We start from the raw sequence: 14,754 nt of genomic DNA on the forward strand, positions 1-14,754 counted from the left end.
AAAGAGTCAAATATATAACTCCCCCTGCCCATATCTGCTCCTTCTCCTGGTTTTCTCACGTTTTCCAATGATACTAACATCCCCCCAGTCACCCAGGCTTATAACCCAATTGTTATCTTGGGCTTTACTTTCTTCTTTAATGTTCACCATATATGCAATCATTTACCAACTCCTGTTGATTCTCTGGGTCCTTGATTGCTCAGCTTTACCCCATATTTTTATTTCCACTATCCTCATTAAAATTCAGTCCTTCATTCCACTTAAATAATTATAGTAGTCTTGTGGATCACAGGAACGTAATTTTTAGAGCTAGAAGTGACCATAGAGGTTAGGCTAGAGTTTATATAGATGGGGAAACATTGAGGCTAGGTGAGTTGCCTGTGGTTCTAAGTAAGTTATCTGAGCTGGTATTTGATTTCAGGTCTCACCAACTTTCTCAGACAAGCAATTTAAATATTTTTGGATCTCATTTTCAAGATTTAGAAAACGAGTGGGTTAAACAAGTTGACTTTAGAAGGGCTCTTCCAACTCTAAATCCTGTTTATGAATTTTTGCCCAAGTAGCTGGATTATATATAATTATAATATGCAGTCAATTCTCAATTATCAACATGACTATCAGCTTTGTGAATTATGTAAGGGAGTTGGTTGGACTCTCTCACAATTAGGTGCTGCTGTAATTGGATCTTTCCTAGAGTTTGACGATAAGGGTGAGATAAAAGGGAATCAAGGCTTTGCAATATTTGTATGTGTGTTTCCCTCTTTTTCTTTTTTTTTTTTAGCTTTTTAATATAATTTAATTTTAAACATATTTTTTCATGGTTACATGATTCATGTTCTCTCCCTTCCCTTTTCCCTCCCCCCTCCCTTTCCCTCTCTTTCTTTGCCTGCCCTATGGTGTGACACACAAATGATTTTTAAGATTACTTGCTATTTCTTATTATTTCTACTATCCATCTCTTCATTAGTCTTCATAATCAAGAGCTCTCTTACTTAAAGCCAGACACAAAATATTAGATTCTCTTAAGGTTTTCAGAACTTCTTAATACTGTAGAGCATTGGCTGCTCTTAACTCACAGAGTATTTGGAGTTTTGAGATTTTTCTGAAGATTGGACTAAGTCCCAAATTATTTTTTCTTTTAAAAAATCAGTTAAAAAAAGATTGCTTTTACAATTCTATGCTAGGATAGGTCCTTATGTATGTTTAGTGGATTAAATCAGGAGTCAAGAAATTTTATCTGATTTCTAGATCTTGCTGTGCCTTTTTAAAAACCAAACTTCACAGACCTCTTTTTTCCAGTTGGGGTCATTGAGTTAATTATATCTTTTGTCCAATAATTTGGTTACAATGAGAATGAATCAGTTAGTGCAGTAACTTTGATATCCAGGCAAGAAAATGCCATATAATTATTAGTGGTCCTAGTAAAATGCAAAACTATTATGCAATCATAAATATCCAGTGCAGTGAGTCAACATTAAGCAACATTTTAGTTGAAATAATTTTTAATATTAAATTTGACCTTTAAGATGTCCATAGTATCTCTCATCATTTAAGCCACAAATGCTCATCAGCATGACTGTGGTACTTCAATTATAATTATCTCCTACTGAATTGTTGCTCTGGGAATTATTCACATTGGTTTTTATGAATGTCCACACACATTTTCTACCTCTGGGTGATTGGTCTTGGGCAGGTTAGTAGTAAAGCTGGCTTGAGAGGGACCAAGAAGTGATGATGAATGGGAACAACAGGTTTTGTAAATAATGGTTGGTTGGTTTGTTGGTTGGTTTGTTTGTTTTTACCCAGGATTTTCTTTTAGCCTTACTAGTTTTTTAGTTGAAAGTTTCTTGGTTATGTGTTACAATGGCAGGGGCAGTATAATGGATAGATAGGTGGCTTTGGAGTCAGAAGAACCTGAGCCCTAGGCCTGCCTCTGACACAATCTGGCTGTGTGATTCTGTGTAAGATACTCAACTTCTCAGTATATCCTAGAAACTCCTCAAAGACTGTAATTGAATGAAAAGTCTCTAAGATCTTCTAAGACTAATTACAGAGAAACTGTATTTGTAGAAAGAGTTTTGTCACTTTGGATTTCCTTACGGTCCAGTCACTTCAAGTGTGGAAAAAAATATAATTGTAGAAAACATAAACATCATTCCCTTTCTCTAAAGTCTATCCTAATTTCTGAAATTTCCAAGATTCTTCATTATGCTTGAGACAATAATAGGCAATTTCGGAATTTCAGAATAGGATAAAAGTGAAGACTTAAAATTTACTCGTTTTTTTGGGTTTATGGTTTATTGAGACAGAGTGTAAGAAATTCAAAGGAAGTCTTGTGTGTTACCAGGCTTAAATATTCAAACAGATCTGTGGGCTTATTGATGTGGATATTTCCTCCAGAAATATAGCTCTTAAAACCACCCATGCCTACTCTTTCTCTGATACTCCTTCCATGCCTTCCCATTGAGGCCCAATGCAATAGGTGAGTGCCCTCCCTTTTTCTTAACATTATTAGGCTGCCAGTAGAGTATGTGGACTTTCCATCAGGTTTCCCTTTTTCTTGCCATCCTTTTTATCCTGCATTTCTTTGGTGACATCCTTTATAATGCTTCATCATCATTCCTTTTTTGTGATATGTTGCAGCCTGCTCATACAGAGCTCTGTTTCCCTTTGGATCATCCTCTCTTTCATTTTTAAGACACTTTTGACTTATATCCACACTGGAAATACTGGAAGACTGTCGGTAGTAAAAGGATACCGCTTTTTTCCTATGGAGAGAAGGGAGAGGTCATTAAAAGAACCATGCAATTTCCCAAAACCAATCCATCCTCCTTCTGATCCATTCCGGCCCCACTCATGATTCATTTTCAGTGTTTGTCTTCAGACTGTTATTTTTCTGTGTGAGAAGAGATAATGTGATGAAAGTGACCAAGGCCAAAAAAATTGATCACCGAGGCCTAACTTTGTGATGAACCTTGCTATACTAGATACGGCAGTTTTCAAAAAAATATCTGAAGCCATCACTTGGCCCTTACTCAGACTTTTATGGCTTGATAGGACTTGACCGAACTGATGCTTAATTGAGATTGTATCTACTGCCTCTACTTCTATAAATTTTAGTATATCAGCAAGAAGAAGGGATGCACTATAGTAAAAACACTAGACTTGTAGACCTGAGGGGGCCTGAGTATAATTCCAGCTTAGCTGTTTTATTAGCTGTGTAACCTTGGGCAAGTCACTTAGTCTCTCTCCACCTTTGAATTCTCACCTGGAAAATGAAAATGTCGTATTAGATTATTGTTAAAGTTGCTTTTAGATCTGTCTCCAATGATTCTACAAGAAAGTGTGCCAACTTCATAGGTTTCTTTTCCTAAAACAATAAGAAAGGTTTGTGAGTAATAATAAGAGTTTTTGAGTAAGTGGTATTTGTGTGTGTGTATGTGCATTTTTTTTACCCAGGATTTTATATTAACCTGATTAATTTTTTAGTTGAAAGTTTCTTAGTATGTGTTATAATGGCAGGGGCAGTATAATAGACAGATTGGTGGCCTTGGAGCTAGGAAGACTGAACCCAAGGCCTGCCTGGGACACGGTCTGGCTGTGTGATTCTGAGTAAGGCACAGTCTGTGCCTGTGTATTAAGATTTTGTCTCATAAATTTTTGATAAAGATAACAATATTTTAGCAACTGAAGGAATAAAAGCAAAACTCCAGAGATGATTTCCTATTTTATTTTTTTATATTTATATCTGATATATTTCTAGAAAGAACTTGAAACAACTTACACAATTTAAATAGAACACAAAATGGGATGATTAGCAATTAACAAAAGTAACTAAACATTGAAAAGGAGCATAGAAAAAGATATTATGTTAGGTTATCTTATTAGGTAATGAGTTGCACATAGCTTACAGGTGTCTAGAGAAAAGTTTGATTTTGCTTGCTTATGCATTTTATAATTTAAGAGGACATGGTAGATGGAGATATTTTTGAATGCAAGAGTGATAAAAAAGAATGATTCCTTTAATCTTTTCCCTGATACTTTTATCTCATTCTCTAGTTGATGGCCAAGCCTTCTTCATGTGCACTTTTTCTGATGGAATGTTCTTTTCCTTGGGTTTTGCCACATTTTTTCTTAAAGAGCCAGCTTCTTTGATTTTTCCAAGGTTAGGTATCTTGACCACTGCTGTATCTGTCAATGGATTCTGCCAAAACTCTTAAAAATAAGGGCTTTATCTTATATTTCATTTTTTGATACTTCATTAATATTTCCCTTCAGATATTACATCTTCTAGCCAGACTGACCTGCTGCTTCCTGAATTCAGCGGGCCATCATGCCCCAGTCTTGTATCTCCTTATCTGTTGTTGCTGATACCTGTAAGACACATTTTCCTCCTTACCCACCTTAGAATGTTTGGGTTTGTTTTTTTTAAGATTTCAGGAACTATGAGAAGCTTTTCTCATAGTCTTTCAGTTGTTTATATTCTTTGTTGTTGTTCTCTTGTTTTAGTCATGTCTGACTCTCCTTTCTGATCCCATTTGGGGTTTTCTTGGAAAAGATATTGGATTGGTTTGTCATTTCCTTCTCCATCTTATTTTACAGAGGAGGAAACTGAGGCAAACAGGGTTAAGTGACTACAGTCACACAGCTAGCAAATATTTGAGGACTGATTTGAATTCTGGTCTTCCTGACTTCAGGCCTGGTACTTTTTCCACTGTGCCAGCTGTATTCATACTCTGTCGTTTTTCATGTTATTTTATAAGTATTATTTATCCATGTATATGTCATATTCTGTCAGTTGAATATAAGCTTTCCCAAAACATAAATTATTTCATTTTTATTCTCATATCCTGAGAACCTAGAACAGTGGAACAGTGCCTTCAAGGGAGAAGGTGAGATATATATGTGTGTGTGTGAGTGTGTGTGTGTGTGTGTGTGTTTATATATTTGTTTGTTTTTTTTTTATTTTAATTTGAAAGGACAGGCTATATTCAGCCTAGAAGAGTGGAACAGTGCCTTATTTTTAAAAATAAACATAAAAATGTTTATTTTTTTTAATTTTAATTTGAAAGGACAGGCTATATTCAGCCTAAAGAAGATTCAGAAGAGACATGTTAACTGACTTTAAGTATTAACTGCCATGTGGAAGAGGGATTTGTCTTTTATTCTGCTTTTCCCTAGACCAGGCGTTCTTTACCTTTTTTGGAGGGTAATCGACTGCTTTGGCAGTCTAGTAATAAGTCTATGGATCCCTTCTCAGAATTCTCAGAATAATATTTTTAAATGAATAACATGCATATGACTTAGAGGAGACCAATGATGTCAAAATATAGTTATCAAAACATTTTCAGAGATTTGTGGATTCCAGCTTAAGGACCTTTATCTAAGAGGCTAGATCTGAAATTTGTGGGTGGAAGAAGCAGAAAGACAAATGTAAGATTAATGCAGGGTAAAACCTCCACTAATAAAAGTGGTCCAAAGGTAGAAGAGACAGCCCTAAATTTAAGATAGATAATGGATTCCCTAACCCTAAAGTCTCAAGACTTGAATGATAAAAGTTGTTTCAACTTGGTCCTATTTCATCAGGTCATCTCTTGGATACTAGGCTTAGACCAGCAGAATCCCACATTTGTAGGTCAAGGGAAATGCCAGAGAAAAGGAATATAATGATTTCAGCAAATATTCAGTAAAGTCTTTTATGATATCTTTGTGAACAAGACCAGGCTATAAGGACAACTGGGTGGGCTTAACACGTTTTGAAAAACCTTTTACCAAAAGCACTGATGAATGAAATGATGTTAGCGATATAGTATACCGTTGCTCTCATTGAGAACCTCTTTAGTTATTTGAAAATATTTTATTTTCCCAATTACATTTAATAACAATTTTCAACATACTCATTCTGTATTTCAACTTTTTTTTTAAATCAGGGACTTTGGCACATGGTTCACAAGTGATTAATAGCATCTGGATCCAAAAAAAGTTTTGACAAGGAACGATCAGAATGAAATTTAATAAATATAAATGCAAAATCCTGGGTTTAAATATAGATAATTGACCCTACCAGGAGAGGATAAGGAACCTAACTCATTGGCAGCACATTCGACCGAAGGGTCTTGATTTGAACCAGTGATGTAGATGCCAAAAGTTGAAACCCTCTTAAGATGCTTTAATAGAGCATAATATTTAGACAGGAAGTGATCTCTCCTCTCTAGTCTTCACTGGTAAAACCATATTTGATGTATCACGTTTAGGACAAGGAAGCACAATAGAAGAGGTATGTGTGTTATGGATTATAATGGAATATTATTGTGTCATAAGAAAAGACAAACAAGATGATCACAAAAAAAAAAAAACAAAAACCAACAACAACTGGAAAGACTTACATGAAGTGATGCAAAGGGACGTGAGCAGAACCAGGAGAATGTTGTACACAGGAACAACATTTATGGATGATGATCAACTGTGAGTGACTCCTCTGTTATCAACAAGGCAAAGCTTCAGGGCAACCTCCAAGGGACTCACGAGGAAAAAGGATATCCACTGCCATAGAAGGAACAAGATGGAGACCGAAATGCCAATTGAAACATACCATTCTTCATTTTATTCCCTCCATGAATTTTTCTCTAGTGAAAGCAATATGTGTCTTGTTTCACAACATAACACACAGGAAAATATATATTATATAATAATATATGTACAATTTATATATTACCTGTTTTCTTGGGGAGGAAGAATGATGCATAGATATTTGGATATGGCTAATGTGAAATTTTGTTTCTCTTGGATAAGTATGTTTATTATGATTTATTACATATTTATAACTATCATGAATATTATTATTATGTTATGTTATATATACTTATATAGAATACTGGATATTCAATGTAATTATATATTAATTTTAAAAATAGCTATTTCTATATTAAAAACATAAATATATAAAATAAAACATATTAAAATATATAAAATATAAAAATAAATGGTAACTAAAAAAACTGTAAAGATTTGAACAGGTTTTTCTCTTTAATTTCCTCTCTTCTTTTCTTGTAAAACAGTACTATCTGCAATCTATTTATAATTTGTTTGCTATGCTTTAAGTTGTTTCTTTAAGTCAGCTAAATGGTACAATGAATAGAGTACTGGATATAAAGTCAGGAAGATCTGAGTTCTAATCCAGCTTCAGGCTCTTACTCACCATGTGACCCTGGGGAAGTAATTTAACAGCTATCTGCCTTAGTTTCTGCAACTGTAAAAATGGGGATAATAATAGCATTTAATTCACAGTTGTTTTGGGGATCAAATGAGGTAATATTTACAAAGTACCTGGCACATAGTAGGTACTTAATATATGTTTATCTTCCTTCCCTCCCCCAAAAGAGGTATGCTGACACCCTAGAGTGGTTTCAGAGAAGGGTCACCAGGATGGAAATAGTATTATACTGAATGAATACAGCAATTGGAAGTATTTAACAAGGAAAAAAAGATTTAGAAGTTATAAGATAGTTGACTTTAAATTTTTGAAGGAATGGTATTTGGAAAAGGAATTAAACCAAGGGTTTAGTTAATATTTTTTACTGTATTGCAATATAATTGATTTCCATTGTAATTGTGTGTGTTTTTTATTAATTTAAAAACATTATCTACTAAGGAAGTGTTCTCAAGGCTTTATCAGACTGCCAAAAGGAGTCAACAACACAAAAAGGTTAAGAATACTTGGATTGGATAAATTCTACCTTTTTTTCAAAGTGGAGTCTTTAGGGTCAAAGGGTAGAAATCTCAGATTTGGAATTTTTGAATAATACATTTTAATTTTTTTCCAGATTACATGTCAGTGTAATTTTTTAATATTTGTTTTCTGATATTTTGTAGTCCATGTTCTTTCTCTCTTTCTTATTCCCACTCCCCTCCACAAGAAGGCAGGTAATATGATTTAGGTTGTACATATATTATCATATAATATATATTTCTCTATTTGTTATGTTATAAACCAAGACACTTATTGCTCACACTAGAGAAAAATTCATTGAGGAAATAAAGTGAAGAACGATGTGTTTCAACTTGTATTTGGACCCCATCTGTTTCTTCTATGGTGGTGGATATTCTTTTTCCTAATGGTTCTCTTGGATCCTTGCCTTGTTGATAATAGACAAGTCATTCTTATGAATTTATTGATTCTTATTGAATTATTGATGTTCATACATTATTGTTGTTACTGCATACAACATTCTCCTGGTTCTGCCCAATTTACTTTGCATCTACTTCATAAGTTTTTCCAGTTTTTTGTAATCATTTTGTATGGAAATAATATAAATAATGTGTATATACATTACTTGTTCAGTCATTTTCCAGTTGATGGACATCCTTTTGCTTTCTAGTTCTTTGACCCCAAAAAAAGAGCTACAATAAATAATTTTTACAGGAAAGTTCTTTACTCATATTTATTCTCTTTAGGATAATGACTGAGGATTGTGAGGTCAAAGGATAAGAATAATTTGATGACCCTTTGGACATGGTTGCATATTGCTTTCCAGAACAGTCATTATTAGTTCACAGTTCTACAAGCAGTGTATTAGTGTCCCAATTTTCCCACACCCCTTCCAGTATTTATCATTTCTCTTTTTTTGTCATGTTAGCTAGTCTGATGATAGTGTGGTGATACCTCAGCTATTTCAATTTGTATTTCTTGAATTAGTATTGATTTGAAGTATTTTTGCATATGCCTAAAGATAGTTTTAATTTCTTCATCTGAAAATTGCCTGTTCATTTTTGACCATTTGTAATTGGAAAATGCTTTGTATTCTTATAAATTTGACTCCATTCTCTGTATATTTGAGAAATGAAGTCTTTGTAAGAGATACTCACTACAAATATTTTTTCTCAGTATGTTGTTTGCCTTTTAATCTCAGTTACATTGATTTTTTTTGTGCAGAAACTTTTCAATTTCATGTAGCCCAAGTTAACTGTTTTACATGTCATAATGCAGGCTATGTTTTCTTTTGACCTAAATTTTCCCCTTATCCATAGGTCTGACAGATATTCTCACATGCTACTCATCCATCTTCTAGGAAATTATATGGAGACTCTTTCTACATAACTATTTCAAAATTAATTACGTAAAAAGCTTTTGTTTGCCTTTTCAAATTCTCTGCCTTCTCCCTTAATGACAACAGAGGTGTGACAGATTTGAAGATTTTCTTTAGGGAGGCAAAGTAGAGGCAGATTAGAGGTCTGGACCACTTAGGCATTTATAAGTTTGTAACCCTGGGTAAAACACTTAATATGTCTGGACCTCAGTTTTCTCAGGTTGGACCTTGTACTTCACGGTCCCTTCTAGCTTGAAATATATGACCCACTAATTCAATGCCAGGAAGAATTTTTTAGCAATTAGACTTATTTGAAAAAATTAAAAGGTCTTCCTCACAAGGTTGTGAGTTTTCTCTGGCATTGGTAGTGTTCAAGATGAAATTGACTTACTAATTTTCAGGAATGTCATAATAGAGATTCTTGAATGGAGTGTCTGTGTGTGTGAATGAGAGAGAGTAAGAGAAAGAGAGGTTGGGAAAGAGAGGAGAGAAAGAGAGAGAGAGAGAGAGAGAGATAGAGAGAGAGAGAGAGAGAGAACGAGAACTGTTAGGGTCTGATTATAAGATTTTGTGATTATTTTCAGGTGGCTGCTTGACCCCATTTGTATGGATTAGTGAGAAATGATTGTTAAATTTTCAGTGTGAGTATTCATATCTTAGAAACCTGAAAATGTTACAAATCAGAGCTTGAATTATAGTTGTGTTGATTGCTTATACTTAAGTGGATGAAAATGTTAAAAATACAGATTAAGCTTAAAAGTGTGTCATGGGTACATTTTCCCCCCACAGATAGTTGTTAAACATTTACCAATATACCCTTGGCTATTTGATCTTATGTACATATAGGATGACACTGCTATTAATCAATACATTTTGTGCATGACTAGAGTAACTACCAATTAAGTTATTTAAACTTTTGGTTTGTTTTGGGAATTTATGTTATTTGCAAATGTGTGAGTAAAATCCTTTCTCCAAATCTCTAGGGGATATTGGACAAAAATTGGATTGTTAGAATTTTTTAATTAGAAAAATGGAAGGCATTGGGCAGAGATTAATTGACATTTCCCCCCCACTCAAATTAAAGTTAAATAAATGTTTTCCCTTTAGTATAATACCTCCTTTTTCTTCTCCCCATACTTCTTTGGTTCTCAGGCTGGATCTTGGGCACCTGTAGATTTTGATGACTTCTTGTAACTCTACCTTTTATGCTTCTTGCTTCTCTTTCCCCCTTTTAAGGTATGTCAGTTTTGCCCTATTTCTCCTTTCTCCGGTTATTCAATCATCTTCATAGATGATTTTACATTTTTTTTCCTAATTTGTAGAGTAGCTATTTGGAACTTACCTCTGACCATCTAGCTCTCCATCTCAGTGATTTTCATGCTGAGTTCCTCTTTACTTACTGGATTTTTTGAAGTTCAGTCAATTCTCATTGATGGCTATTTCCTGTTGTTTCACATTGATGATAATAGGCATGATGAATCATTCAGCTTTCTCCAGATTTAATCTCAGAGTTTGTATATTTTTTTATTTTCCCTGCCATGTTTGTTTTATGCATTTTAAGATAAATTAGTGATTTTAACCCAACTTGTTATATGCATGTGAATTTAGATAATGAAATTATCTAAAAACTGTTAAGAAAAGGACAGCTTAGAAATATGAGTAGAAATTTTTTAATTGACCCAAAGTCGGCTTTCATAATCATGGTTTTGCCTCAGGGATCATTTTTTTAGACTCCAAAACTAAAAAAATTAGGGACAAAAGAAATTTGTTTTCAAATTAAGTAAGAAAGAAACCCTTTGTTGTCATAGGTTTATAGGAAGTAGAGCTGGAAGGGATCATAAAATCATACAGCTAGAACTAAAGTAAAGCTCAGAGGCCATGAAATTGAAAATAAGTAAATATAGTAGGGATCTATACTTTCATCAGTGATTAAATGACTGAAATGGGCAGTCAAGCTTAAACTTTGACAAGCAGTGAAAAGGGAGACAATTTAAAAAATTAGAACTATGGGTCAAATAGCAAGTATCACAGATATAGCCAAAATGGTATCAGGCCAGGAATTTAAGATTGCTCACAAGTCAATGAAGGTCATGGAATCATGAAATCATAGAATTATAACCAGAAGAGAACTTGTAGATCAGCAAGTCTAAGCCTTCCCAACTGGTGTTGAAAAGTACCCTTTGTCTATCATGCCAAGGTGCCTAGGGGATAGAGGATCATCCTTGGAATAAGAAAGACTTCAATAATAAGATAAATAAATAAGAAAGGTTCAAGCCTTTCTTCCGATTACATGGTAAATTTGTGACCAGGGAAAATCATTCATTCTTTTTTAATCAAATGACAAGGTTTACATCTATAAATTTTAGAGAAGAAGCCCAATTTTCATTAGTGGTAAGAATTTTCACCAAAAAGTTCCCTGCACTGATGAAATCTGAGGGCAAGACACCTACTCCCCCCAAATTGGTTAGGAAAAAAAGAAAATTAAGAACTAACCTGTACAAGAATATTCAAAACAGCTCTTTTTGTAGTGGCAAAAAAAACCTGGAAATTGAAGGAATGTCTATCAATTGGGGAATTGGCTGAACAAGTTTTGGTAGTTTCAATTGGAATATTATCATGCCTCAAGAAATGGCAAACAAGAGGATCACAAAAAACTTGGAAAGATTCACATGATGCAATGAAAAATAAACTGACCAGAACCAGAACATTGTATACAATAACAGCCATAAAGTATGACAATCAACTGTGAATGACTTAATTATTATCAACAAGGTAAGGATCCAGGCCAACTCCAAGGGACTCATAATTAAAAAAAGGATATCCACTACTGTAGAAGGATTCTAGTTCTAATGCAGATTAAAACATAGCATTCTTTACTTATTTTCTCCATGAATTTTTCTGTAGCTATATATGTCTTGTTTCACAACATGATGAAAATGGAAATCTGTATTACATAAAAATATATGTACAAACCATCTCATATTATCTGCCATCTTAGAGGGGGGAAAGGTGGGAGGGAGAGGACATGGATTACAAAATGTTAGAAAATGAATATTAAAAATGTTATCATCATGAAATCTGGAAAAATATTTAAAAACTAAAAAAAAAGAAAACACTGAAAACTTAGCCAACGCCATCTGTTCTTAAAGTGATGATCTTGTCCAACTAATAGGCATCTCTCTTTTCAGCTTTATCTTCATCAATCCTTTCTACATTAAAATATAGTAAAGAATTCTAAGCATGGTGAGGAATTATATTTTCTTATTAGGATGAAAATCTTTATGTTATATATTATGAGAAAAGGGATGTTGGTCTTAACCTTATATGTAGTTCCCTCAAATGAGCAATTTCATGTTTAAAAGAAAATGTATTATTTTATGTAAGATGATACTACATCTTCCCCCCTGATTCTCCTTCACTTATTTTCCATGTCCTTCTCCCTTCAAAGCAGAAGTTGATTTTTAAAAAATTGTAATTTTGATAACCAAATGAATAGACTCTAGATAGTGAGTGATATTATGATCATTACAATATTCTTGACTTTACTTTACAATATCTCATTTTCCTTGAAAGCAGACTGCTCTTTAATGGTCTAGTGTTAAAAATGTTATTTCTATGATAAGGCCATCTTGTATAGAAAGTCACATTATTATAAGACTATGAAATTTTCAACCAGTCATTCCTATACTGATACTGTAGAGGAAATGCAAGAACTGTGATCAGGATTCTAAGAGAATGTTATAATGAAGTTTGCAATCAAAAAGTATCAAAAGTATTATTTATCTGCAGCCTTGTTTCTTCTTATCTTCTTTTAGGTACTGTTAGGGCTAGATGTTCCCATCTGGAGCTATTTATTTTTCACCTTTTGTTGGCTACTATTAATCATTGGTGGATGCAGCTTAAAATACTGCTTTATAATCCCTAAATCTTTCTTAATTCCTCTAGAAATATATAAAGGGCTGAAGTTGGAGTCAAAGGACCTAATTTTGAATTCAGGTTTTATCCCTCTACTGAATTATTTAACTTCTCTGGATCTTGGTGTCCTCATCTGTAAAATGAAAGAGAATAGTTAGACTTGATGATCTACAAGGTCTCTTCTATCTATAAATCTCTGATTTTCTCTAACTTTCATTGATTTGTGAGCACAATCCTTATGTTCTGATTCTGGTGCCATTTTGACTATATTTTTGATACCTACTGTTTGCCCTATGGTTTTAATTGTAAAAAGCTACCCCACTTTTCATTGCCAGTTCATTGCAGTCATTTCCAAGAAGACTGAAGTTCTGCTCCTTATTTTTTTAACTTATGTTTCATTTTATTGTATTCTTCATTCTTCTGTGTTACCTAGATGTTTGATGCATTTAACATATAGTCTGTTTTTATCTAGTTGCTCTTATTTGTTATGTTAAATGCCTTTATAAGGAGCATCCTTCTTAGGGGGAGGAGTAGGCTCAGATGATTATCCGAAACATCAGCCATTATATATATATAATGGCTGATATATATATGCTAAAGCTAAGATATAAGTTATCACTAACCAGATTCCCCAGGAATGTGATCTCTCTCTCTCTCTCTCTCTCTCTCTCTCTCTCTTTCTCTCTCCCTTTCTTTCTGTCTCTCCCTTCCCTCTCTTTCCTCCCTCTCTCTCTCTGTCTCTGTCAGTTTCTGTCTTCATCTGTCTGTCCATCCTCCTGTCCCTCTCCTTTCCCCCCTCTCTCCTTCTTCCCTCTCTCTCTCTTTTGTCCATGTCTGTCTCTCCCCCAGCTCTTTCTCTGTCTCTGCTTGTCTCTCCCCCATCTTTCTCGCTCTCTGTCTTTCTCTCCCCTCTCCCTCTGTCTCTTTTTCTCTATCTCTTTCTCGGTCTCTCTGTCTCTGTCTGTCTCTCTTCATTCTCCCTCTCTCTTTTCTGCCTTTCTCTGTTTCTTTCTGTCTCTGTCTCTTTTTCTCTCTTTCTCTGTCTCTTTTTCTCTTTATCTATATCTGTCTCTCTGTATTTCTCTCTCTCGTTGTGTCTTTCTCCCCTCTCCCTCTCTCTGTTTCTGTCTTTCTCTGTCTCTCTATCCCCCCTCCCCTTCTCTCTGTCTCTCTCTGTGTCTCTCACTCTCCCTCTCCCTCTCTCTGTCTGTCTGTCTGTCTCTCATACACACACATATACACTCTCACAGTCGGAGAACCACACAAATACCAGCAGAGGAACATTATTACTACTTCTGGTCACTTGTCCTAGAGGAATGGATTTTGGTTTTTGTGCCCCACACAGAATGGGGTTACTTATACTCAGAAGCCCCAACAAACCCACGGATTGAACCTGGTTATTTGCATTCTTTCTACAAATATTTTTTTGTAAGAAACCACTTATTAGTGGATTTGAGGCTGCCCCATGTTGGCCACTGCAAAACTGGTAGTTATGACAATAAATAGTATGTGATCTAGGTTTGTATTCCTGCCTCCTTATGCTACTGCACTGTCTTCTTTTTTTTTTTTAACATTTATTAATATTCAATTTTAACATGGTTACATGATTCATGCTCCCCTTTCCCCTTCAACCCCCCCCCCCGGCGCCCCCCCGCACCCTTGGCCGATGCGCGTTTCCACTAGTTTTGTCATGTGTCCTTGAACAAGACCAATTTCCAAATTGTTGGTAGTTGCATTGGTGTGGTAGTTTCGA

This window comes from Gracilinanus agilis, chromosome 4 (assembly GCF_016433145.1).
Source record: "Gracilinanus agilis isolate LMUSP501 chromosome 4, AgileGrace, whole genome shotgun sequence".
In the NCBI taxonomy this organism is placed as follows: domain Eukaryota; kingdom Metazoa; phylum Chordata; class Mammalia; order Didelphimorphia; family Didelphidae; genus Gracilinanus; species Gracilinanus agilis.